We start from the raw sequence: 27,263 nt of genomic DNA on the forward strand, positions 1-27,263 counted from the left end.
CTAAGAAATATAAATAATATTTGAAAAAAGAATAACGAGTTTGATTTATTGAGCACATTTGGATACCTGTGTCCTATTATTGAAAAATATCAATTCTTGTCAATACACAGAATATTTATTTACACTTAGTAATATGTTAATCAAGCCTGAAAAAAAAGAGTTTTGAGATACATAGAAGATGTTTTTATTTTTCTTGGAATTTCAAATATAAGTAATAAAAATGAATCCCTTGGCCTGGACAATGATTTTTTTTTTTTTTTTTTTTTTTTTTTTTTACATTGCAAAGAACTTTATTTATTTATTTTTTTTAATTTTTTAATTTTTTATTGACTTTGTAATAATATTACATTAAAAATATATATGAGAGGTCCCATTCAACCCCACCCCCCCACCCCCCCTCTCCCCCCCCCCCCCCCAACAACACTCGTTCCCATCATCATGACACATCCATTGGATTTGGTAAGTACATCTTTGGGCACCTCTGCACCTCATATACATTGGTTCACATCATGGCCCATACTCTCCTCTATTCCATCATGTAGGCCCTGTGAGGATTTACAATGTCCGGTGATTACCTCTGAAGCACCATCCAGGGCAGCTCCATGTCCCGATGACGCCTCCACCTCTCATCTCTTCCTGCCTTTCCCCATACCCTTTGTCCATAATGTCCACTTTTCCCAATCCAATGCCACCTCTTCTATGTGGACATTGGATTGGTTGTGTCCATTGCACCTTTATGTCAAGAGGAGGCTCAGATTCCACCTGGATGCTGGATGCAATCCTCCCATTTTCAGTTGTAATCACTCTAGGCTCCATGGTGTGGTGGTTGGACAATGATTTTTAATAAGTAAATGGAAATTTGTTGTAATTTGCAGGAAAGTTGAAAAGAATGAGGTTTATTTGGAGGAAGTACCTCTGAATATCTTGATTTATTTTTAATAGCAAGATTTATAATTTTTTAAATTAGCAAATGGAGGCTTTTTAGGCTTTATGATGCTGTTCCTCTTAGATTCCTAAAGTGTTCCCTGTCCTATTAGGTATATGTAATATTCACCACCCCATTCATCATTTTTCTTCTTCCAAATATTCCTGATTACCTGATTCCTCCTTCACTGAAGCTCTGAAGTTCTTCACAGTTCGTTGATTTTTGATGATGGAAAATCCAGAACTTGATGGGGTAGATGTTTATGCTAATTGACTGTCAGTCTTCTATGAGTCACTCTGTCTGTCCCATCCACTTCTGCTTGTGTTGTGGATCTGAACTGTTTTGCAGATTCACACTTTAGTTGGAATAAATTCATCTTCAAATTCATGCTAATATTGCTGGCATTCTAGAAATCATTTAATGACATGTTAATATGAAGAAATTATTTTGCTTCCAGAATGAAGAACAAATCCTACCATGAAAGCGGTCTGCTTTTCCACTCATTACACTTTCCATTGCAACTACTTTCATCTTTCAACATATAGGTTGAATTCAGTCAGGGCTTTAAAGAAACGTTCAGCTTTTTAGCCTTAGCTAAAATACTGTGGATTAAGAAGACAGAGTCTAGAATGACTTCACTGAGTTTTCCTCCTTAATTTGGTCATTGAATTGGATTGGTAGATAATCATGATTTGTGTTTTTTGTCTAAATATCCCTGTGCCCACCATAAAGGTTTCTGACAAAGAACTACCAGTATGTTCTGGCCATGCTTTTTGCCATTGAAGAGATCAACAGAAATCCACATCTATTACTCAACATTTCCCTGGGATTTGATATCTATAATGCCCTGCACAGTGAACAAAGGACTTTGGAAAGTCCCATCATTTGGCAATCTGGACTGGGCAAGTACAACCCTAATTACAACTGTAGGAAAGAAAGCAAGTCTGTAGCAGCACTTACAGGAACAACATGGGCACTTTCCATTCAGGTTGGGATACTGCTGGAACTCTACAAAATTCCACAGGTAAGCTGGATGGAGAGTGGTTGATTATATCAAGTATCCCTTGGTGTGATTTTCAAGAAACTTAAAAAAAAAAGTTCTAATATGGAATTGTGTTTATGCATCTCTGAAATGGTGTGGCCATTATAGAGAGTTTTGGTGGGATGTGAACATGTCCTTTATATGGACCAGATACAGGCAAAAAGGGAAGAGACAGAGGAGTTCCCAGACCACAAAGACTGATGGATTATTTTCTGAAACACTCCCAGTGGTCAGGAGATGATCAAAAAATAGAAAGAGCAAGTCTTCTCTTCTTTGTTTATAAGACTGATTAATATTTATTGGGGTTGAGAGGGTACTTTACCAACTCTCTTCCTCATATGGATTTATTTTCTCCTTATCCTTTAGCTTATCTATGGCTTTTATGATCCTAATCTGAGTGATGATGGCCAGTTTCCATCAATCTACCAGATGGCTCCCAAGGATACCTCTCTGGCTCTTGGAATGGTTTCACTGATGTTACATTTCAGCTGGACCTGGGTGGGGCTGGTCATCTCAGAAGACAAGAGAGGTGTTCAGTTTCTATGGGACTTGAGAGAAGAGATGGTCTTGAATGGAATCTGTGCAGCCTTTGTGGAAATGATGCCCATCACTGAGAGATCATACTTCTCATTGCACTGGCAGTATCATTTACGTATCAAAGAATCATCAGTGAAAGTGGTTGCCATTTATGGTGACTCTGACTCACTAATGGGTTTGAGTTTTTGTAGGTGGAATTATTTATTGATAGGGAAAGTCTGGATCACGACATCACAATGGGATTTTACCACAAGTGAAAGAGACTTTTTCCTTGACTCATACCATGGGGCTCTCATTTTTTCATACCGCCATGTTGAGATACCTGGATTCAAATCTTTTATCCAGACTGTTAACCCTATAAAATACCCAGAAGACTTTTACCTCACTAAATTGTGGTTCATCTCTTTTGATTGCTTGGTTTCCGAATCTGACAGTAACACTCTCGAGTATTGTCCTCCCAATACCTCCCTGGAGTTGATGCCTTGGTGGCCGTTTGACAAAGACATGAATGAAGGAAGTTATAATGTATATAATGCAGTGTATGCTCTAGCTCAGAGCCTTCATGAAATGCTTCTTCAACAAGTCGAAATGCAATTAGTAGGAAATGGAGATGGACATATTGTTGAAACTTGGCAGGTAATGTCTCTTTCATTTGATAGCATGTGTGTTTCAGAATATATCATAATTGTCACTTTCTTAGAGTTCCATATGGGCCCAAGGTGATAGTTTAGGGATCTTTCTCCAAAAGCCCAGAATTCATTGTATTTCTTTTAGTGTCTAGGAGGTAAATCTAGTCCTAGGTAGAAATGGTCAACAAAAAGAAAATGCCATTTTCAGGGAGGAATTGAGTTTAGAATCAAAATCAAAATTTTTCTTACTATGGACTTCAACATCCTTCACGACTAATGTTTTACATAGGAAATATCTAGAGTTCCTCCATGAGACTCTTAAATGACAATGGGACTTAATTCCTTTTGCCCCTCTTAGACAGGATTGGGTACTGTACTTACATTATCACATTTAATTCTACAACCAGTATAGATATTGATAACTTTGCTTTGCAATATGATGCTCTGAGAAAATTCAAAGAGCAAATGAGTATGGTTATATATAATCTACCTTTAGATTTTCTGCAAACCACATCAATATATTGCTTTATCATCTTGTCTTTGAAGTTTTCTTTAAATACTTGTGTGTTATTTTACTGACTTTATGGCATCTTAGACCTCTGTATATTTTATTTTATTGAAATATATAATTCATTCATGAACATACAAAAATATAAGTTTATGGTAAATGCTGTAAACTTACAAAACAACTATGCATATCATCATACAGTGGTCCCCTACATCACACAACCACCAACATCTTGCATTGTTTTGAAACATTTGTTACAAACTATGCAAGGGTATCATCAAAATATTCCTAATAACTATAGTCCATAACTTACATTTAGTTTTTTTTCCCAATCTACATTATTTTTTTATATTTTTTTATTATAGTTTTTGTGAAGTTACAAAACAATCATACAAAAGTTTAGAATTCCCATACAACATACCTTCACCAACACATCACTCAGTGGTGGAATATTTCATATGGATTATGAGATCATATCATCAAACTATTACCACCAATCATTGTCCATAGTGTACATTTGAAAAACTTTTTCTTACCCAACCAATATCACCACAGTATATTTTTGGAACTGAATTGAGAATATTATAGTGATGCTGACAACCTCAGTCAAGGGGTCACTTTAATTGTATTTTTTCCCATGCTTCTCCACATCCCCACCACACTGAAATAGTGACACACATCTTGTATAGCTCACAAAAGGACACTCTGGCATCTGAACCATCTACCATAATTGTTATCCAACTCTGGATTCACTATGTTTTTCAGCCCCTAGACTATTTTCTAGCTTTCTTTCATTTGACTTTTATATCCCTAGACTACCCTTTCCAGCTACAATCCCATTTATAATTCAGCTGTGGGTGGGGAGCTGTTCATCTCTTCACAGAACACCTGAGTTCTGGGAGATGTAGCCCTGCCGTTGGTAACCATGACAACAACTCCAGTCCTGAAAAAACAATTTAGCAAAGCAAACTCTATAAAATTCAAATATTCAGGGAGAATGCAAACCAAATGTGTTAAAACTTACTTAGAGTGTATGAAGTCCATGCTAAAAGCTTACCTAGAATGTGGAGGATATGTGTTTATTGAACACTATAACAAAGGACCATTTAGCTCTTCCTCTGTATAAAAAGAACTCGAAAATCTTGTTCGGTGCTCAGATTTTGAACAGAAAGCTCCTGAGTCTGGTAAGCCATAAATAAGTTCTTTTTTCCTTCCAAAAAATTTTACTGAGTCTTGGCCTTTTCATAAACAAATAATTGAAACAATCTCAACATCTACAGCATCTATGGGCTTTCCTGGGATTTGTAAATGAAGGCCAAAGAAGGTGCATTTTGCAACCCTTTCTGGATCCCCAAGGAAGCCAGGAAGAGTCAGGTGAACCCCCAAACTGGGCACCTTGGACTACATTTAGTCCAGAAAAGATGGGGGCTCCACTGAAATCTTTCTGATGAAAACAGGGGGGTGGACAATGAAAGGTCTGAAGAGAAATTCTGGGAACAAAATGACTCCATATGTGGAAAAACATGACTCCCCCTTGAAGCATAGTGTCAGGAAAATCCTAGCAAATTGCTAGGAAGGGGAGACCAATCACTTCCTAGGAGGCCCAATTACCTCCAGAAATTCAAGGGGAAGCCATCTCCTCCATGTCTGAAAGAAAAGGGAAAAAGGTTAAGAAGCCTGGTGTTTGGGTTTGGTGAACTGTGTTGTGAGCATCTGGTTCTGGTTTTGTCTGCATTGAGGTAGTGAACTTTTAGTTATAATAGGAAAGGATGTTTATAGGTTAGAGTCGTAACATTCTAAAAATTCGTCTGGGTTTTGAGAAGCTTGGTCACAGGAAAACGGATTGGCTTTCATAGTAAAGCTTGATCTGGGTATAAGGTTAAACAGTGAAAAGGTTTAGCCAGAATGTTTTGTTTTGGTGTTGAATAACAAATAGGCTTCATTTAGAAACAGCCATGGTAAACAGAAAGTCCTATTTTCAGTATTGAAAGTTCTCTCTTTCGAAGGTATGTAATGGTTGCAGGGACAGCTGTGTCTGGAAAATATAGAACTTGTGTGTCAGATTGCTCCATTTTGTGCTTCTCTCTGTGTCTGCTTGATGCTGGTATTACATTGGGTAATTATGTAAAGTGGTGAACTTGGTTAAATTGGAACCCTTCCTTACCATTGGCAAAGGAGTGAAATGATTATAGTTTATAAGGCAAAAACACAGAATCTAAATGTGTGTCCATGCTCTGCTGCCTTGCTTCTCTTTGTCTGCCCCATTTGACTGGGACTGATTGTCGCAGTCCATTCTGCCCATCCAAGATTATTGAAACTGACCCCAGTCCAGGTGGCTGGTCAAGCCAGGGGCTTGAATCATAGCCCTGTGAGGGCAGAGATGTCTCCTAGGAAATCACTGAGCCTAAAGGGTTCTTTTCAAACCGTTTTAGCAGCCTGGAACTCACTACCATTGCTTCAGCCCCTCTTGCCTTTAGGAGGATGCATAACAAAAGCAGAGAGCTGGAAAGTGGAGAGTGGCTTGACCCTTTTCAGTGAGTCCACACCTTCTATTTTTAAACCACATTCCTATCTAATCATTGCTCTACCTGGAAAGGTGGAAGTCAAGGAGACACAGAATCAGAATCAGGAAAAATGCAATAAAATTCCCTCTCTAAAGTGTCAAAGGCCAAAATAAATTTGCATAATAGTCTTCTGTCCATGTTCTGCTTTTCTGAATCTCAGTCTTGTAAATCTATGTAGAAATGGTTTGAAATGTATTAAAGCTGTAAATTGGTAAAATACCTTGGTCTAAAGGAAGGATGCTATTGCTTGAGAACAATAAAACTCTAATCACTTGATAGCCCTTTTAATTGTCTGTCTGGGACCAGTCAGCAGTAAGCATCATGAAAACGGCAGGAAAACAACAACAACAGGTAAATCTGAAAACCCAGACACCTCATGAAAAAAATAAACCTTGACTTTCCCAGTTTAAACTCAATTGAGCTAAAATATGAAATAGTAATCAAAATAAGACCTCATGTGCCGTCAGTAAGGGTCAGGGAGTTCCTTAAAATACTAAGATATGGAAAGCTTCTCTTTCAATCTGTGCTTGATTCTGTAGTAAATGTTAATACCTGTGTTTGGATTTTGTCAGTTTGCTTGTGCCTAAAAAATCATGGTAAAAGATTATTTAAAAATGAATCTTTAAATGTCAATAGTGTCTTGCTGATGAATTAAATGCATAACCCAGAGATGAAATTTGTTCAGGTACTAGAAAAAAAAACAGGAAAACTTCACAGGATTGTTAGTAAAAATGATCTTGCAACTTAATTAATAAAGATATCCAATTTATCTTAAAGTAAAACCAAATAAAAACTGCAATTAAGAATTAAAATTATTGTGCAATGGACACAACCAATCCAGTGTCCACATAGAAAAGGTGGCATTGGATTGGGAAAAGTGGACATGGTGGCTGATGGGTATGGGGAAAGGCGGGAGGAGATGACAAGTGGAGGCGTCTTTGGGACATGGAGCTGCCCTGGATGGTGCTTCAGGGGCAGTCACCGGACAGTGTAAATCCTCACAGGGCCCACTGGATGGAATGGGGGAGAGTATGGGCCATGATGTGGACCATTGACCATGGGGTGCAGAGATGCCCAGAGATGTACTTACCAGGTGCAATGGATGTGTCATGATGATGGGAATGAGTGTTGCTGGGGGGGAAAGGTGGGGTGGGGGTGGTGGGGTTGAATGGGACCTCATATATATATATATATATTTTTAATGTAATATTATTACAAAGTCAATAAAAAAATAAATAAATAAAATTATTGTGTAAGTACTATATATATATATATAATAAATAAAGCTATTACAATGGAGTAAACATGGTCAGGATTTTGTCTATTGTAATGGTAATACTGAATTAATTTTCTTCTATTTTGGCTACTTCAAATTTATCTAATGCTTACTGTAATAGTGGTGGTTATTACTCAAGCTTTTCGTATAGATTTTTTATAACTAATTTCACCCCTGTTCTCCAATTATTGTGATGATAACTATAAATTGCATTTGCATTTGCCCTTACTTACAGTTCCCACAGGTCTGGACCACCCCTAAACAAACCAACATAACAATTAAACTTTAAAAATTTTAGTGAAATTTTTAAGAAGGGGGCTTTAGGCCTATCACTTTTGTGCCAGTCTAAATAGTCTTCATCTTCTCATTTCCTCTTTACCCATGTAAAGAAGAAGCTGTCTTTTTCCTTGAACTTTAAAATAATATAAATTAATTCTGATTGGACATTTCCACCAGAAACCAGAAATAAATATTGCCAGGTTTTCCAAGAGTAGGCAAAACTCTTCTCAGTTTACAAGGCCTTACTAAACAACCCCCATTGTTCAGGCGGTCACACACAAAAAAATTGAGTAAAAGCTACCTGGTTTCTTTCCAGGATAAACTGAACCCCAAATGCTTGTAAGGTTCCCTCCAAACAGAAATGTAACTAGGAAAGTAAGTGAGGGAAGTATATTTTAAATTAACCAGTAAAGAAAAAGTTTTCAAATACGTAAATGGTGTTTCTGTATAAAACTATTCATGTCTACCAATTTGTTAAAGTTAAATATGCAGTTATATGAGTAATATATATTTCTAAAATATAAATTAAACTAAATTATATGAAAGGTTATGTAAAAGATATATAAATACAGAACCCTTAAAAAACTATGAAATCCTAATAAAATTATAATTGAAACAGGTTAAATAATTGCCTTATATTCCACAACCTAAAAGTTAGTATGCTTATGAATTATTCAGTTTTTAAATTATCAAAAACAAAAATTTTAAGCTCTTGTAAAAAAGGAACACAGCATTTTTTAAAAATCAAAAACAGTTTTTAACTTGTTTAGCTTAAGTATTATCTCTTGGATTTATAAGTACCAAGTAAATAAGTTAACATTGTATGTGTTAAATCTTTAAAATAATGGGAACTGTAAGCTCATGTTTAATGAAATTAAATTAAGTGTAAAACTATTCTCTCTTAAATGCAGGGGGTATATTTCATTAGTTGCTATTTGTTATCTGGAATACATTTACCAGTCTATAATTGTGGTCATTTATAAAATGTTTGTAAAAAAACATCTTCCAAACTGAAACATTTAAATGGTTCTAGTTCTAGAAGCCATTGGTAACTAAAACCTGAATTGGTATTGGTGGTAAAGAATAAATTTGTGATAATGAAACCTGTCTAAAAGTCATTGCAAAGTGCATATTTAAGTAGATGGTAATGAAAAGTTACCTTGATTCTATTGGGAATCTTCTGTTTTCATTTTAACAATGAAAAATAGTTTATTTATCCTCTATTACTAAAGTAGAATGCCTGCTAATATCTTCATGGCAAAAGTGTAAAAAAAGAGTGTGGAATATAATGTGGAACACTGTCCATGTGATGCAGCAGTGCTCCAGAATGTATTCACCATATGCAATGGATGTGTTGCAATGGTGGAAGAAGTTGTTGATGTGAGAGGGGTGGGGTCAGAGAGGTGGGGGGTATATGGGGACCTCATATTTTTTTATGTAACATTTAAAAGAAAATAAAGAAGAAAAAATAAATAGAGGCTAAAAATAAATAAAGTCATTTGATATATGATGTGTTGTATTAAAAACGTTTAAAAATATATAAAAATGAGAGATAAACTTTAACATTGTCAAATTCTCTTGTGCATTCAAACCATGCCTTGAATACATTACAGGTTTCCTCTCCACATGAGTTATTGGCTAGGGTGATCACTGAGCCCTCAAATAAAAATTATCTCCTACATCACTCCACTGGTTGTGCTCCTGAAGTCAACAGAAACTATGTTGCAGGTTCAAACTCCTGTATCAGCCAATGATGGCTCAGTACAGTCAAACATACAATGGATATTGCCCCCAGTCTGGCACTGTACTATAGTGCCAGAGAGCACTATGCACCAGGCCAGTGAAATACTGGAAACTACCTTCTTAGCTTCTCTCTATGATCAACGATGCTGTGACTTGCTCTCTGTGTGAATAACATTCCAAGTGGAGCCATAATCACGATAGTACCGTAAGTAAGACTTAAATACAAATTGGCATATGGCCTGGTCCCATGGAGAGATAACATGTAAAGAATTACAAACCTGAAACTTAATACTGTTAATTGCAACTCAGATCCCTTATGCATTAAGTAATACATTAATTAATATTAAGTGTTGTACCTTTATCCTGTTAAGTGCTGTAATTTTATCCTGTTCTAAATATATACCTAATAATTATGTTATCTTTTCTATTCTAAACCAGGTACAAAATTACATTAGAAATGTTAAATTCCTGGTAAACTTCATTTTCTAAATAGTTAATGAACATGTCTATAAAATAAAATAGCCATCTTAGCTAAAACCAATGGGGCCACCAGTGGCTTACAGGAACCGGTTAATTAATATCAGGCTCAGCCACCCTACTACTTTATGAAACTCTACTGTGCAACAAAACTGGCTTTGTTTCCTAGCAGTGGGTCACCTATTAAACAATCAAAATTACCAGAAATTATTCAATTAAACCCAAAATGAAAAAAAAAACTTTATTCTGTAGTTCTGATCACTCCCAAAGGTAAAAGAATTTCCAACTTAGTGCAATAACCCTGAATGAAACCAACTGCCCAAGAAGGTGCCAGTTCACCAGGAACACCTGATGAAGCACATAAGGGCCAATCATTAAAGAGCCTTAAATGCATCTTCGAAAAAAAACTAAGTACCAAATATTGTTATCTATTAAAATTTCACTCTGAAAATAAATAACATTTTAAAAGGTGCCATCTATTCAGGAACCTAACCTTGTCTACCTATGTAATCCAATGTCCTCTATAAAAAAAAAAAGTGCTCCAAAAATTTAATTAAGTTTGTTTCTTTCAGAATGAACATCCTATTAACCATATGAAAATTTCATTGACATTCATATAGAATGCCAGATCCATCTTCCTCCAGTCAAAATAAAATAACAATTTTTTACACCTTGTTAAGTAAGTGCTACATACAATCAATGGCCAGCAAAAGGTAGTTTCAGAAAAGAGATCCTCTCCCTTTAGCACATCTTTAAAATTAAAGGTGTAAACTTTTTAAAGATAAAATAAAATTAATACATGGATCTGGAGCCTGGCAAGAAATCCATGTAGATATCAATAACCCTGAGGATGATTGCTGGGCAGCCCCACCCCCATGATTCTACTGTCCAGGATGAGAACTTCTTCTGAAAACAAAATAAGCCCTGGATGTTAAACAGGAAATTTGACTTTGGTCCTTCACTGGAGAAACAATAAGTGGAATAATTAATCGAAGCTACAATCAGCCTCCCACCTCATAACTCCAACAATAATTACACCAAAGTTTAGGAAATTAAGCAGGCATAAAGGGGGGAATTATGTGAGTTATGGATGGGGGGCTGTTCATTGCTTCATAAACTGAGCTGTGTGAGCTGCAGCCCTGCCTTTGGTAACCATGACAACAACTCCAGTCCTGGAAAAAATTTAGCAATGCAAACTCTATAAACTTCAAATATTCATGGAGAATGCACGCCAAATGTGTTAAAAGCTTATCTAGAATGTATGAAGTCCATGCTAAAAGTTTACCTGGAATATATGAAGTCCATGCTAAAAGTATACCTATAATGTGGGGGATATGTCTTTATCCTACCCTCTGGCTTATTGGAATACCCCTGCCATCTAACAGGGAGGTGAAGAAGGTCAACCAAAACACCAGGGAGCCAAGAGTGCCTACAACTGCAAGCAAGAGAATGGCATCCATCAACCATGCGGAATCATTTCTTCTTACTGTAGCATTGTATTCCATCAAATGCATATATCACATTTTGTTTATTCATTGGTTGACGGACATGGGTTATTTTCATCTTTTGGTAATTGTGAATAATGCCACTATGAATATTGGTTTGCAGATGTTTGTCTCAAAATATTCAGTTCTTTTGGCTATATTCCTAGTAAAGGAGATGCTAAATCATACAGCAGTTCTATATTTAACTTCCTAAGGTACTGCCAAACTGTCTTTGACAGAGACTGCACCATTTTACAATCCCACCAAAGGCGAAAGAGTGCTTCTGTTCTCCCTATCCTCACTGCACTTACTGTATTTGTGAAATAATGACTCTCAATGGGGTTGAGACATTATCTCATTGTCATTTTGATTTGAATTTCCCTAATAATTAGTGATATGGAACTTATTTTTAATATACTTTGTGTCCATTTGAATTTCCAATTTACTATTTGGAGAAATTTCTATTTAAATCATTAGCCCATTTTGCTTTATTTATTTATTTACTTATTGTCTGTTTATTTATTAATGTTGCATGCAAAAATTATAAGAGGACCTATATACCTCCCAGACCCCTCACCCCATGCCTCCCATATCAACAACCTCTTTCATCATCATGGGATATTCATTGCATTTGGTGAATACATTTCTTAGCACTGTTGCATGACATGGATAATGGTTACATTATAGTTTACACTTTCCCCAAGTCCAGCCAATGGGCCATGGCAGGAAATACAATGTCCAGCAACTATCCCTGCAGTACCACCCAGGACAACTCCAAGTCCTGAAAATGCCCCCACATCGTATCTCTTCTTTCCTCTCCCTACACTCAGCAGCGATCGTGGCCACTTAATCCACATCAATGCTATATTTTCTTCCTTTAATAATCACAATAGTTCCATAGTAGAATATCAGTAAGTCCACTCTAATCCATACTCTATTCCTCCATCCCGTAGACCCTAGGATGGTTATGTCCACTCCACCTCTATATTGAGTATGGGCTTAGATTCCACATGAATGATGGTTTCAATTCTCCTGCTTGCAGTTGTAGGCACTCTTGTATCCCTGGTGTGATGGTTGTCCTTCTTCACCTCCCTGTTAGCTGGCTGGGGTAAGTCCAATAAAACAGAGGGTAGGAGTTATAGCTCAGGGCCTGGCTATCACATGCACAGTCCAGAGTTTCAGGTCCCCTGAGTATACACCAAACCACAGTGCTAAACAGAATTCTGGTAAAAGTAACAGGAGAGTCTTTTGAACAAAGATCACATCTGAGTTCAACTCCATCACTCTCAGGCACACAAACTTCAAAGTAGGGCCAACTGGCATGGCACTGAACTCCATCTGCCATGACCATATAACCTGTGGGTCTCTGTAACCCTTAGAAAAACCAATACCTGGGCTTGTACCTACTTTGGTTGTCTCTAAGACACTGCTGAGGCATGTGAAATGGCGATGACTCTGATGACTTCCTGGGTCTTTTTCAGAGACTCATAGCCATATACACTCATTTGGCCTGATTTCCAACTTTTATTCGAGGTCAAAAAGCATTTCAAACACCTGATATTACATGTAGGCTGTGATATTCTGCTGGTCAGAATTGACAATTTTATTCAAGGTATTTTTCTTGTTACATCTTCAGCTGGTACTTGGTAGTAATCCCTCAGTGCCAGATAGGCTCATCCCCTGGATTCATGTCCCATGCTGGGGGGAATGTAATGCAGTTACATGCTGAATTTGGCTTAGTCAGTGGCCAAATTAGAGCAGCATGCTGGCTCTCAGGAGGTAACTTTAGGCACCCTGCAGCTCAAGGCCTAGTTTGTATTTCAGGTTCACAGATCCATAAACATAGTCATTAGTGTCAACGGCTCATTCTTGGACCATCCTTCTTTATTGGTCTTAGCCATTGCACTTGGGGGATTGTTGCTGTTCCATTGGAGAATGTGATAGAGCTCCCCTGGCTAGGAACACAGCACTCCCCCTGTTGTCATTTTTAACTGAAACCACTATGAAAATATCCAAACATTTTTATATACCCTGTATATATGCATTTTATGTACCCCTATCATTAACACCCCACACCAGTATTCCTCCCCTCCCATAGTTGAATCCCTCTGTGGTCTAAAATTTATTTGAAAATGTAGCCTAATGTATGACCAGGTTCCATTAATAGTAAAACGGAATATAATGATGGGTTTAAAAGTTAGATATAGAATACATCCTAATTTAGAAAAATTAAAGTAAAAATAATTGGGGGTATAAAAAATGAAAGAATGGAAAAGCTTTGTTTTTGCCTTTTATTACTGCAGTAATTTTTGCCCTGTGTATGTCCAGTGGCAAGGCAATTTCTTTCATTTCTTCCTCAGTCTCTACATCCTTCCTTTATCCTTTTTTTTTCTAATTATGAAATTTGTATTCACAAAAGTTTTAGATCACAGTAATTCATATATACAATATACGGTACTCTCACATATCCAACATCAAATACTTTTAATTACCCAGCAATGATCTTTTTGCATGTTCATATTATATTTGCTGCAACTAATGTGCAGATATTGAGACATTGGCTTTCAAACATGGTTACACTTGGGTTTACCTTATGGTTTACATTTTAGCCTATGGGCTTTTATACATTTTTGATATAATTTAACACGTCCTATATTCATCTTTGCATAATCTTGTGGAACACTTCCATTGCCCCAAAGTTACACTGATTCCATCTACTCAATACCCATTTTTAAATTGGATTACTCTTGCATTATTGTGGAGTTGAGTGATCTCTTTATATAGAATGGAAATTAAACCTTTATTAGATATGTAGTTTCCAAATATTTGCTCCCATTGAATAGGCTGCCTTTTTATCTTCTTCGTGATTTCCTTTGAATCACAAAAGTGTTTAGGTTTCAGAATGTCCCATTTATCCATATTTTCCTTTGATACTCATACTTTCACTGGAAGGTTTAAGAATGTACCAATTGCTGCAAGGTTTTGAAGATATTTTCCTACATTTTCTCTGAGGATCTTTATGGTTCTTGCTTTTTCTTTGATCCATTTTTTCTTAAACTTTTGTATAAGATATGAGATAGGGGTCCAGTTTATTTCTTGTGGCTATGGATATCCAGCTCTCTGAGCAACTTTTGCTGAATACATTGTTCTGCCCTAGCAGGGTGGGTTCGAGAGGTTTATCAGAAATTACTCGATCCTAGATGTCTGTTTCTGAATAGTTAGTTCAGTCCTATTGGTCTATGTGTCTTTCTTTATGCCTGTACCTTGATGTTTTTACCAGTGTGGCTAGGTAATATGATTTGAAGTCTATAAGTGAGAGTCTTCCAACTTCACTTTTTTTTTGGAAGATGCTTCTGGCCATTTGGGGATTCTTACCCTTCAAAAAAATTTGTAATTGGTTTTTCCAGTTTTTGAAGCAATGCTGGTGAAATTCTTATTGAGATCGCTTTAAATCTGCATACCAATTGGGTAAAAATGGTATCATAATGATATTTAATCTTCCAACTCATGAACATGGAAAGTTCTTCTAATTATTTAGGTTTTTTTGAATTTACTTTTAACAATGCATTATAGTTTTAAGAAATGCATGTGCTTTACGTTCTTGTTGAAATTTATTCCTAAATATGTGATTCTCTTATTTGTTTTTTTAATTTTTTTTTTTTACTTCATCCTTCAGGTTGGGCCATTAAAATTGTGTAGAATCACTACTTGTTTATGCATATTGATTGTGGATCCTCACAATCTAATGAATTTGTTTATCAGCTCTAGCAACTGTATTGTAGATTTTTTGAATTTTCTGGATATAAGTTCATATCCCCTGCAATAGTGAAATTTTGCTTCTTCTTTTCTGATTTGGAAGCTTTTTATTTACTTTTGCCTTATGATTCTACCTAGATAGTGTAGCAGTATATTTAAAAACAATGGTTACAGTAAGCACACTTTTCTTGTTCCTTATCTCACTGGGAACACTTTTAGTCTTTCACCTTTGAGTACAATGTTAGCTAAGGGTTTCTCATATATGGCCTTTATCGTGTTGACAAAGTTTCCTTCAATTCCTATCTTCTGTAATATTTTTATCTAGAAAAGATGCTGTGTTTTGTCAAATGCCTTTTCTGCATCAATCCATAAGATAATATAATTTTACTTCTTTGATTTATTAATGTGCTGTATTATGTTGATTGTTTTTCTTTTGTTGAACCATACTTTCATGTCTCATTCACATCAAATTTATCATAATGAATAATTCTTTTAATGTGTCACGGGATTCAATTATCCAGGATTTTGTTGAGGATTTTTGCTTCCATGTTCATTAAAGAAATGGATTTGTAATTTTCTTTTTTCCTAATATCTTTATCTGGCTTTGTTGTTAGGGTGATATTGTCTTCCTAGAATGAGTTTGGTATCTTTCCTTGTTGTTCAAACTTTTGGAGATGCCCGAGTAAGATTGGTATTAAATTTTCTTTGACGGCTTGGAGGAACTCACCTGTGAAACCATCTGGTCATGGAATTTTAATTTTGGTATTTTGTTTGAAGATGGCTTCAATCTCTTTATTTGTGATTGGTTTGTTGAGATTTTCTGTTTCATATAGAAACAGCATAGTTTGAACTTTCCTAGGAATTTATTTATTTCATCTACATTGTCTGTTTTTCTGGCATAGAGTTGTTCATAAGATCCCCTTATGATCTCTTTTATATCTGTGTGGTCAATAGTATTGCGCCTGTTTTCATTTTTTGAATCTTCTCTCTTCTTTCCTTTAGCAGCCTACATATGTGTTCATCAATTTTGTTTATATTCTTGAAGAACCAAATTTTGGTTTGTTAATTTTATTTTTTTTTTTACTTTTTCATTTTCAATTTCATTTGTTTCTGTTCTAATCTTTGCTGTTCTTATTTCTACTTGCTTTGGCATTATTTTGCTATAATTCTTCTAGTTTCTTCAGCTGAGTGGTCAGGTTATTGACTTTAACTCTTTATTCCTTTTAAATGTAAGCTGTGAGGTCTATAAATTTCCTTCTCAGCACTGCTTTGATTGCATCCCATAAGTTCAGATATGCTGTGTTCTTATTTCCATTCATCTCAAGATATTTGTGGATTTAATCAAAATTTCTTATTTGACCCACTGATTATTTAATGATGTGATGTTTAATGTTCAATATCTGTAAATTTCCCACTTTTCTTTTTCTTGTTAATTTCCAACTTCATTCAATTATGGTCAGAAAAAGTGTTCTGTATAATTTAGATCTTGCTGAATTTATTGAAATCTGCTTTGTCATGCATCATACAGTCCATCCTGAAGAAAGTTCCATGAGCATTTGAAAATAATGTTCATCTTGCTATATTGGGGTGCAATGCTCTGTACATGTCCATAAGCTTTAAACCATTTGTCATATTATTCAAGATCTTTGTTTCTTCATTGATCTTCTGTGCAAATGTTCTATCCAATGCTGAGAGTAGTGTACTGAAGTCGTCATTATTATTGTAGAACTATATGTTTCTCCCTTCAGTTTTGCAAGTGTTTTGCTCATGTATCTTGGGACATATTACTTAGGTCTACATACATTTATGGCTGTTATTTCTTCATGGTATATTGCCCCTTTTATTAATATATAATGTCCATCCCTGTCTCTAATGAAAATTTTGCTTTTGAAGTCTATTCCATCTGATATGAGTAGAGGTATTTTAGCATTTTTCCTTTAGGGCATGCAGGGAACAACTTTTTCCATTCTTTCATGTTCAATCTTTTTGTATCCTGGTGTCTAATGTGAGATTCTTGCAGACAGCATATATATGGCTCATATTTTCTTATACATTCCATCAGATTGTGACTGTTGACTATGGACTTTAATCCATTAATATTTAATGTTATTCCAGTAATAGCAATTCTTGTTTAACCTTTTGTAAGCTTTGGGTTTTATCAATCATATTTTATTTCTCCACACTTTTGACACTTTGAATTACTTTTACTGATATAATCTTCATTTTTAGACTCTCTTCCAAGACTGTCCCCTTTACTTTCTTTTCATGCTCTAACATTCTCTTTGTTATTTCCTACAATGCTAGTCTCTATTATAAACTCTCTCAGTAACTGTTTATCTATGGCTGTTCTAAACTCACTCTCATTTTTGAAAGACAGTCCTGCCAGATGTAAATTCTTGGATAGCATTTTTTCTCCTGCACTATTTCAAATATATCATGTGACTTCCTTTTTTGTCAAGGGTTCCTAATGAGAAAGCATCACTTAATTTTATTTGGTATCCCTTTCATTTTATGCATCACTTTTTTTTTTGCTCTCAGAATTAATTCCCTTAGTGTTTTTGATATTCGACATTCTGATTACTATGTGTTTTGGAGTTGGTCTATTTGGATTTATTCAGATGGGAATATGTTGTGCATCTTGGACATGGATATCTATGTACTTCAATAAGGCTGTGAAATTTTCTACTATTATTTCTTCAAACAATCTTTCTACTATTTTCTCTCTCTTCTCCTGCTGGGAAATCAATGACATGTATGTTTGCATGTTTCTTTCTGTCATTTAGTTCCATGAGACTCAGTTAAATTATTTCTGTTCTTTCCTATATCTGTTCTTTTGTATGTTTGCTTTTAGAAGCCACATCTTCAAGCTCAATGAACTTTTCTTCTGCCTCCTCAAATCTGCTGTTTTTATGCCTCTAGTGTTAATTTCATTTATTGAATCTTTCATTCACATAGTAGCTGCCGTTTTTCTATGAATACTTTCAAATTCTTCTTCGTGCTCACCCAGTGTCATATTAATATCCTTAATCCCTTTAGCCATCTCATCGAATTTTTTGAAGAGAAGCATGAAATCTAGGATCAGTTTTCTCAAATCTCAAATCCTTTGTCATCTGGAGGGTTATCTTTTTCCTTTAAATGGCCCATATCTTCCTGATTTTTGGCATGGATTTTTATTTTATTTTATTTTTTGGTGCTGTGACCCCTGGCTTACAAGGTATATTTATAATGGATGTATGTTCTCCTTTTACTTTAGGCCCTTCTTGTCTTTTCTTCTTTGCTGGTGTTGTAGTAGAATCTGAGGATAGAATTGATGCTGTAAACCTCAGAGGCTGAAGATGCTTGTGTTGCCCTGGACCTGATTTATCTTCTCCAAAATTTATTATTTGCCATGGATAGAGACAGAACGTCAGCCATGTGTAACAATCCAAGCTGTGCAGGCCAACATTGTCAGTAGTTGCCCAGATAGTGTGGGGATAGTGCTTCTGGTATGGGCTTCAATCTACACCATGTAGGTTCAAAATGTCAGGCCCAGGTAGATTGACATAGCTCCAGGATCCCTCCCTGCTGGTGGTGGGATGGACCTCTGGAGTGTCCAAAAATCATATTCATTTGGGCCAAATATGGCTTCAGTTTCCCTGAAGAACTGCACTTTAGGGGGTGAGAATAGAATCACAGACACCCAACTGTTTAGTCGCTGCCTTCTAATACCTGGAGAGGCTGAGGAAACATCAGTCCCCTCTTAACATTTTAGCATGTGGTGGTGGAGTCTTAGGCACCATATAGTTCATTTCATGCATGCCTAAAGTGTATCCAACTGCTGAAGAGACTGAGAAAACACCAGCTCCTTCCTATCCTTTGGGTCATATGAGTGTACCCACAGGTGACCAAATGTTCAGGCCATGCAGGCTGAAAATGCCTCTCATTCCCTGGAAAGGCTGTGGGAACATCAGACCCCTCCTTTCCTACTGGAATTTGGGGGCAAATCAATAGGTACTCAGCAGTTCCATCTGTGCAGGCCAAAAGTCCCTGCTATAGCCCCAAAAGGCTGAAGAAACCCAGCTCTCCTCCTATCCTATTTGGGGGCAGAGGTGAAGATGGAAGTGATATGCTTAAAAACCAGCAGGTCCAAGGATTCCAACTATTCAGTTGTACTGGTTAAAATCACCTGTGGTTACACAGAGAGGTTGGTCCAGGTCCCCCAGGTTCCTCCCTGACAAAGCTGGGAATGGAACCTAGGCTAGGGTTAGTATTCAGTTCTGGTGGAAAGAAGTCAGTCCGTACCTTCACAGTGATTTTCAGTCAGCCCTGCCGTGCATCATGCCAGGGGCAGAGTTAAAAGGGAGGCTTCTGTTCTTTTTCTGACTTGGGCAGTTTCAAACTTTAGCTGTTCTTGGGATTATACTTTATCCAGTTGAGTTTACTAATCAGGAGCTGAAATTGGTGCCCAGCTCTCTTTCCCTCCCCTTTTTTCAAAGTGGAGTTTCCAACTTCAGAATCAGAATAGTTTCCAAGGTGACTTGCACAGCTGGCACCGACCTCTATGGTGTGGAGAGCTCTACTCCCAAATTTCTGCAAATGGGTAGTCTCCTAACTTTCTTTCAAAGATGTTGCAGGATGCTCCACAGTTCTCCAGGGACACCCAAATAGGTGCTTTCGATAGTTCTGGGTGATTACTAACTGCCCTGTAGAACAAGCTGATATTTGGAGCTCCTTACTTTGCCACCATATTTTCATCTCCCCTCCATTCGCATTTACTTCTTTTATTTCATTGTATGTTAATAATAAATTTGCATTATGAAGCAGGGCTTCCGTAGCTTCATGTATGTTCCTTAATTTGGGTTTTCAATCTTTAATCTTTGGACTAACTCCCGCACAAAATGGTATCTATTTCAGCTGCACTCATTTCTGAAAAAATATGCAATTTGAAAATCCTATTGGGGACCAAATGATTTTGGATGAGGCAAAGAAATTGGAAGCCAGGTTTGACATTCTAAACTTTTGGAATTTTCCAGAAGGTTTCAGTCTAACAGTGAAAGTAGGACAATTTGCCTCAGATATGCCACATGATCAACAATTTTCAATATCTGAGGAGATGATAGAGTGGAACACAGGATTTTCAGAGGTGAGTATGACCTAGTCATCGTATTTTATATTTCATATAAAGAAAATCTCTTTATGGAAGATTTCTTCCTACTTACTGCTCAGTAAATTGCCACATCTAGGTATTTAACATCTTACCTTTCAACTTGAAAATGTTTCTTACCCACTGCCAAATGCATGGTAAGAACACATTTATTCACACACACACACACACACACATATAATGTATTTCACATAACACAATGAAAATGAAATCATATCAAATAAATTTAATTATGTATTTAAAATATAAATTTGTGTTTGGTTTAATACCCCTAGCACAGTGTATATGATAGGGAGTTAAAGTCACAGTTGTAAACACATTTTTAAAATTTTCTTCCCAGACTCCCCATTCAGTAAGCAGTGAGAAGTGTACTCCTGGTTTCAGCAAAACATCTCAGTTGGGAAAGCCTGCCTGCTGCTTTCTCTGTATTGCATGCCCAGAGAATGAGATTTCCAATGAGAGAGGTAGGTTCATTCCCAAAAGAAAGTCCCCACCTCTCCTTTACATCCCCCAATAATAAAAGGTATTAAAAAGTTTCTGTAGGAAACAACAGAGTCAAAACTCATCCTTCCTTTATTTAGCAAATTAATTTTATAATCAATAATATTTTCCATTGAGATGACACCCCTTCTCTGAACTTATCTTGTTTGATAAACTTTAGACACATTACAGGCAAAGTCATCTCTAGGAAACACTTTTCTTCACCCCACAACTGTAAACTAAGTTTCATCCTTGTATTATAAGTACCTGCTCCCTATCCTGTTTGAAAGGATATTTTGATTGTATAAAAAGCTTGGGGCCTAACCATCTTCCCTTTCCCCATGACTAACACTAAGATGAAGAAGATATGTTCAGAAGGTTTAGGATGGTTTTTAAAATGAGTATTTCTATGGTGTGACACATGAGGACAATGTAGCACATTCTCAATGAGTCATTTTCAGTTTCTGGTCTCCCTTCATTCACAGCTGATTGGGGAAACAAAACATAGGGACACTTTGTGTCCACCATTAAAACCTGAAATTAGTGCATGGACAGAGATTTAGGGGATGGAAAATTAATTTTTTGAGTGGTTCCATGATTTTTCATAGAGGCAGTAGCATTAGTATTATGTAAGATGAATGAAGGGGCAATAAATTCTTGGCAGAATTATTATAAATGACAAAAAAGCAAATTACCACTGTATGTATTACTCAGAGATTCAGAGAACTGGAAAACAAAGAATCAGTATGACTAGAGCACAGAAAATATTGAGGATGGAGATGGAAACATGATATAGAAATGTGACGGAAAATCAATAGGCCATATTTTCTTCATAATATAATTCTTGAAATTAACCATATTCATGATATTACATGATGAAATCACATCTTCGGTGAGAAATTTCTGATTTCCATTTCTTGATTAATATGCGGTTAAATTGTCCAAAATACTTACTATATTTCATTTTTTTGGAGATGTGTTAAGACTAATGACCCTGCTATTAGTCAGTTTGGGAAAATTATCCATGTACCCATCGATACAAGATAGGTATTAGACCTTAATATTTGTATCACAATCTTATAAGGTCATTATAAGGTAGAACATTTACAGGTGTCTTGGTTTTTAAACATAAACTCATCTATTACAAAAAAAACCCTGCAATCTAAATCCAGCAATATTTTGTAAAGATGTGTTCTCATGAAAAAGCAAGGCAATTCAGTAAATGTGGCCCCTGATAAATAGAATCAGCCATCTCAATTCTCAATGAATACTGGAAAACATTTAATAAAATTCAACACCCACCAGTGATTTTAAAACAAATAACAAAAATATCATTTATCAAATAGGAATAGAAGGGAATCATCTTAATCCCTTAAATGATACTTCCTGAATACTAACAAGTATCACATCATTTGGAAGAGTTTCATGCCTGGGAGATGAATAATGAGACAAAAATCCACAATATTAACACATCCAACAATACACTGGGTTCCTTTCCAATGTAATATTGGCAGGAAAAGGATTGGAAGGTATAATTATGAGAAAGGATAAAATAGAGTTGAATTAATTTGTGAAGGATTTAATTGCGTATGTCTAAAATTGGGAATAATTTCTAAAATGAGGTTAGAGTTCTGAATACAAGGGTAATATAAATCCTTCTTACATGTGCAAGTTGTAGGGCTTTCTAAAATGAAATTTTCAGAGATGATAATTACAATATCTTGAAATTATTAAATGCTAAAAATAATATTAAGCAAAGTTTGGAAAGATTTCTGCATATAAAGATATAGAAAATCATTTTGAAAATTTTAAAGAAGACTAACTAAGTGGAGGGAAAAACCATATTTTAAGGGAAAGGACTCAGTAATTAAAAGGTTACATTATTCACCAGATTGATTGATTCAATGCAATTGCTATCAAAATCACAACTTTTTGAGGCAATTGAAACTTTTAAAATCATTCATATGAAATTAAACAGGAGAAAAATTTAGCTAAGACAAACTTTAAGACAAAGATTGAAATGGGAGTACTTATTCTACCTGTTGCCTTTTTTAATAAAGTCACAATAATTTTGTTTAAGCATAAGGATAGAAAAGGAAGAAAAAATAACAAAATGGCATACCTAGAAAGAAAGTGGTCGCATAAAGATTCATCAGTATCAAGCACTTTAGAATTCTAAATGTAAAAATAAATAATCTTAAAGAAACCTAAAGAAGAATATTTTCATCTTCAAATTTGAAAAAATTCTTAAATAAAACAAATATAACATTAACTTATAGGAAACATTTAATAAATGTTAACTATACTAAAACCTGCTATTTTCTGTTCATCAATGAAAGATCAAGCCACAAGTGGATTAAATTATTTAAAATAGAGCTAGTCAACAATGAATTACATCAAGAATATACAGGGAGCTCCTACAGAAAAAATATAAGCAGAAAATCCACTAGAAAAAAAGTTCAATGTGTGAACAAGCCCTTCTTACCAAAACATCTCCATGCAAAGCACATATGTGATAGTGCTAGATTAATTAGTCACAAGGAAATTGCAGTTAAAAAGCATAACGAAATAGCTCAAAACATCCCCATAATAGCTAAAATTAAACATTATTACTATGTTAAGTGTTGAAAGGAATATGGAACAACTGGTTGGTAAATTGGTGTAAAAATTTAGAAAACTCTATGGATTACTTGCAATGGTGAATATTTATTATATGACCCAAAATTATATCATCATATTGTACCAAAAACATTCATGGCAGTAGTTTTAATTATAACCAATACTCATAAACAATCTAAATATCCATCAAAATGAATAAATAAAAGATGATGTATTAATAGAATTCTATTCAGCCTTATAAGAGAATGGATTATAACACATTACACCCACAAAGACTATGTTTTAAAAACGTAAAATAACAAGTATTGGAAAGATGCAGGGAAATTGGAACTCTAGTACACTGGTGGTGGGAATTTAAATAGTTCAGCTACTGTCAAAATCAGTATGTCAGTTTCTTAAAGAGTAGAATTACCACATAATCAGGTAATTCCATTTCTATGTATACATGCATACAAAGGGAAAACTGGCACTCAAACAGATAATTGTGCACAATGATTATAGCAGCATTTTTCACAATAGCCAACACGTGGAAGTGACCCAATGTCTATCAATAAATGAACGGATAAACAAGCAGTGTTACATACAAACAGTGGGATATGATCTGGCTACCAAAGAACAAGGAATTTCTGAGATGTGCTGCTAAATGAAAGACCCTTGCAAACATTACACTCTTTGAAATAAGGAAGGAAAATGTAATTTATAAGAGATGTTAAAAAGGAGCAAATCCCCAGGAGAAGAAAACAGTGAAGAGGTTACTAGGGAAGGGGGAATGTGTATGGAGTGCACATAGTGAGTCTGTATAAAGAAAAAGAAATATATTTAAAAAGTGAGTGAAATAAAAATTATGAAACAATATCATCACAATCTTACTATTAACTATATTCATATATTATATTTAGTGTATTTATCATCAATCCACTCTATTTTTAGTTTTAAATATATTTTTATTACAAAGTTGGCACTTAAAAAATAATCAAGCACATGTGTAGAATTCCAGTACAACACCCTTTCAGCAACACACCAAAACATAGGGCAATATTTGTTATTGATTTTGAGATAATACCATCAGAATATTACCACCAGCCATCATTCATACTGTATATGGCATATTTTTTCCAAACTTCCCCATTTTGTCTCACAACAATGCAGAGTCTTGGTGGGTTGATGAATGGGGCCACTGCATGATGTTATGCATGTTTATTTTGTAAGTTCACAACTTTTATTTATACTTAGTCCTTGCTAAAGTTCATGTATTAGTGAAATTGATTAAAATTTTTAAAAAGTGAATGAACTATATAAATATATCCTGTGAAATGAATGAATCTTACAAATAATTTTGGTAAAAGGACCCAAGCTGAAGTAAGCTGAGTGTTTAGAAGTCAAGAACATAAATTATTTGGAGATTTGAGAGGGAGTAAATGATTTTGAGGCATTAGATAAGAGTCCTCTAGAAGGCTGGGTATGTACTAGTCCTTGGACTGTGTGGTGTTACCCATATGTTCCACTTCCTCATAATTCATTAATGTGTACACTTATAATTTGTTCCCTTTTATGAATACATGTTACACAACAAGAAATATATTTTCAAAAAGAAAAGAATGGAAGCTCAGCAGTAAAATTGCAACTGTTATCAAACTGGAGGACTGAATTTCTAAAAGAAAGCCAGAGATCTAAAAGAAAGATGAGAGGAAGGAAAACAAGCAGATTAAAACACAGGGTTATTTAGAATCATCACAGACTGAACAGATATGGCTGAAATTGCCCAATGTTATTCTTTTGGGTTCAGTGAATAAGTGAGAATTACTGAACATGGGCTGATGACACTTTGCATTTCTGGTCAAATATAGAACACTGTGCGAAGTGTCCAGATCATCGGTATGCAAACAGTGAGAGGAGTCGATGCCTCCAAAAAGCTGTAAACTTCCTGGCTTACAAAGAGCCTTTGGGGATGACTCTGGTTGGCACAGACTTTGTTTCTCCTTCCTGACTACTGTTATTTTGGGGGTCTTTGTGAAGCACCAGGACACTCCCATTGTCAAGGCCAATAACAGGACTCTGAGCTACATCCTCCTCATCTCCCTCAACCTATGCTTCCTCTGCTCCTTACTCTTCATCGGTCGTCCCAACACAGCCACCTGCATCCTCCGACAAATCACATTTGCAATTGTGTTTACCGTGACTGTGTCCACTGTCTTGGCCAAAACAATCACTGTGGTTCTGGCATTCAAGGTCACTGTACCAGGGAGAAGAATGAGGCAGTTGTTGGTGTCAGGGGCACCTAATTTTGTAATTCCCATTTGCTCCCTGATCCAAATGACACTCTGTGGCATCTGGCTTGGAACCTCTCCCCCATTCATTGATGAAGATGCACACTCTGAGCCTCGTTATATAATCATTGAGTGCAATAAGGGCTCACCCACAGCCTTCTACTCTGTCCAGGGATACCTGGTCTGCTTAGCCCTGGGGAGCTTCACTGTAGCTTTCTTGGCCAGAAACCTGCCTGACACCTTTAATGAAGCCAAGTTCTTGACCTTCAGCATGTTGGTGTTCTGCAGTGTTTGGGTCACTTTCCTCCCTGTCTACCACAGCACCAAGGGCAAGGTCATGGCAGCTGCTGAGATCTTCTCCATCTTGGCTTCCAGTGCTGGATTACTAGGCTGCATCTTTGCCCCAAAATGCTATATTATTTTGCTAAAACCAGAAAGGAACACTCAGCATAGATTATGGATTAAAACACATACTGGGGGAAGTAAGATGTCTTAAGTTATAATTGGATATTTTCCTGCACTAAATAGAAAGCTTTAAGAGAATAACATCATGCTTGCATTTACCTTCACCTATTATGAAGTAAATCTCATCTTTCTCCTCTCTAAAAATATCAGGAGAATGACAACCATAGCCATCCAATTTTTCTACATTAAATTTCATTTTTTATCCTTTTTTTTGTTAGATATAATCTAACATTGCAGACTGATATTCTAGTTATTTTTGTGTGTTCTGAATATTTTTACATAGTCTTCCACTTTGGTTTTCAGTTCTTCATTTCTCTATTTCTTTTTTTCATAATTATCTTGGAAAGTGTGATGATTTTTTCCCTTTTCTCTGACTATCATTATCTTTGTTGTCGCTGTTTGATTTTTAATACATATTTATTTATTTTTAAAAGATACAGAAATCACACACATTGTCACAATAAAAAATATGAGGTTCCCATATGTCCCACTCCTCACACCCCCAATTTTCCTACATCAACAATTTCTTCCATTATTGTGGTACATTCATTGCAATTGATGATCACATTTCAGAGCACTGCTACACATCATGGATTACAGTTTGCACTGTAGTTTACACTCTCTTCTAGTCCCTTCAGTGGGTTTATGGTAGAATGTATATTGTCCTGCATCTGTTCTTGCAGCACCATTCAGGACACACTCCATGGCCCCAAAATGCCCCATATCACACCTTTTTCCTCTCACTGCCTTCACCAAATCCCATGGCCACTGTCTCCACATCAATGATATAATTTCTTCCATTGCTAGAGTCACAATAATTCTACAATAGAATACCTGTAAGTCCACTCTACTCCATATCTTACTCTACCATCCTGAGGACCCTGTGATGGTGTTGTCCACTCCACCTCTCGACTGAGAGGGGGCTTCGATATTGCCTGGCTTCTGGATTGAAATATAGTGTCCACAACTCTAAACTCTCTCAGTTCTCTGGTGCAGTGTTTGACCATCTGCACCTCCCTGTCAACTGATGTGGGTAAGTCCAATGAACTGGAGAGTAGGTTTTGAAACC

The 27,263-nt window shown here is 35.9% G+C and overlaps 1 pseudogene; it reads left to right on the forward strand.

Annotated features, from left to right (window-relative positions):
• The window catches only part of LOC131276823 (vomeronasal type-2 receptor 116-like), a 65,750-nt pseudogene extending 39,525 nt beyond the window's left edge, over window positions 1-26,225 (forward strand).
• The last annotated feature ends 1,038 nt before the right edge of the window (window positions 26,226-27,263 follow it).

The sequence above is a fragment of the Dasypus novemcinctus genome, chromosome 30 (assembly GCF_030445035.2).
Source record: "Dasypus novemcinctus isolate mDasNov1 chromosome 30, mDasNov1.1.hap2, whole genome shotgun sequence".
NCBI classification, from domain to species: Eukaryota; Metazoa; Chordata; class Mammalia; order Cingulata; family Dasypodidae; genus Dasypus; species Dasypus novemcinctus.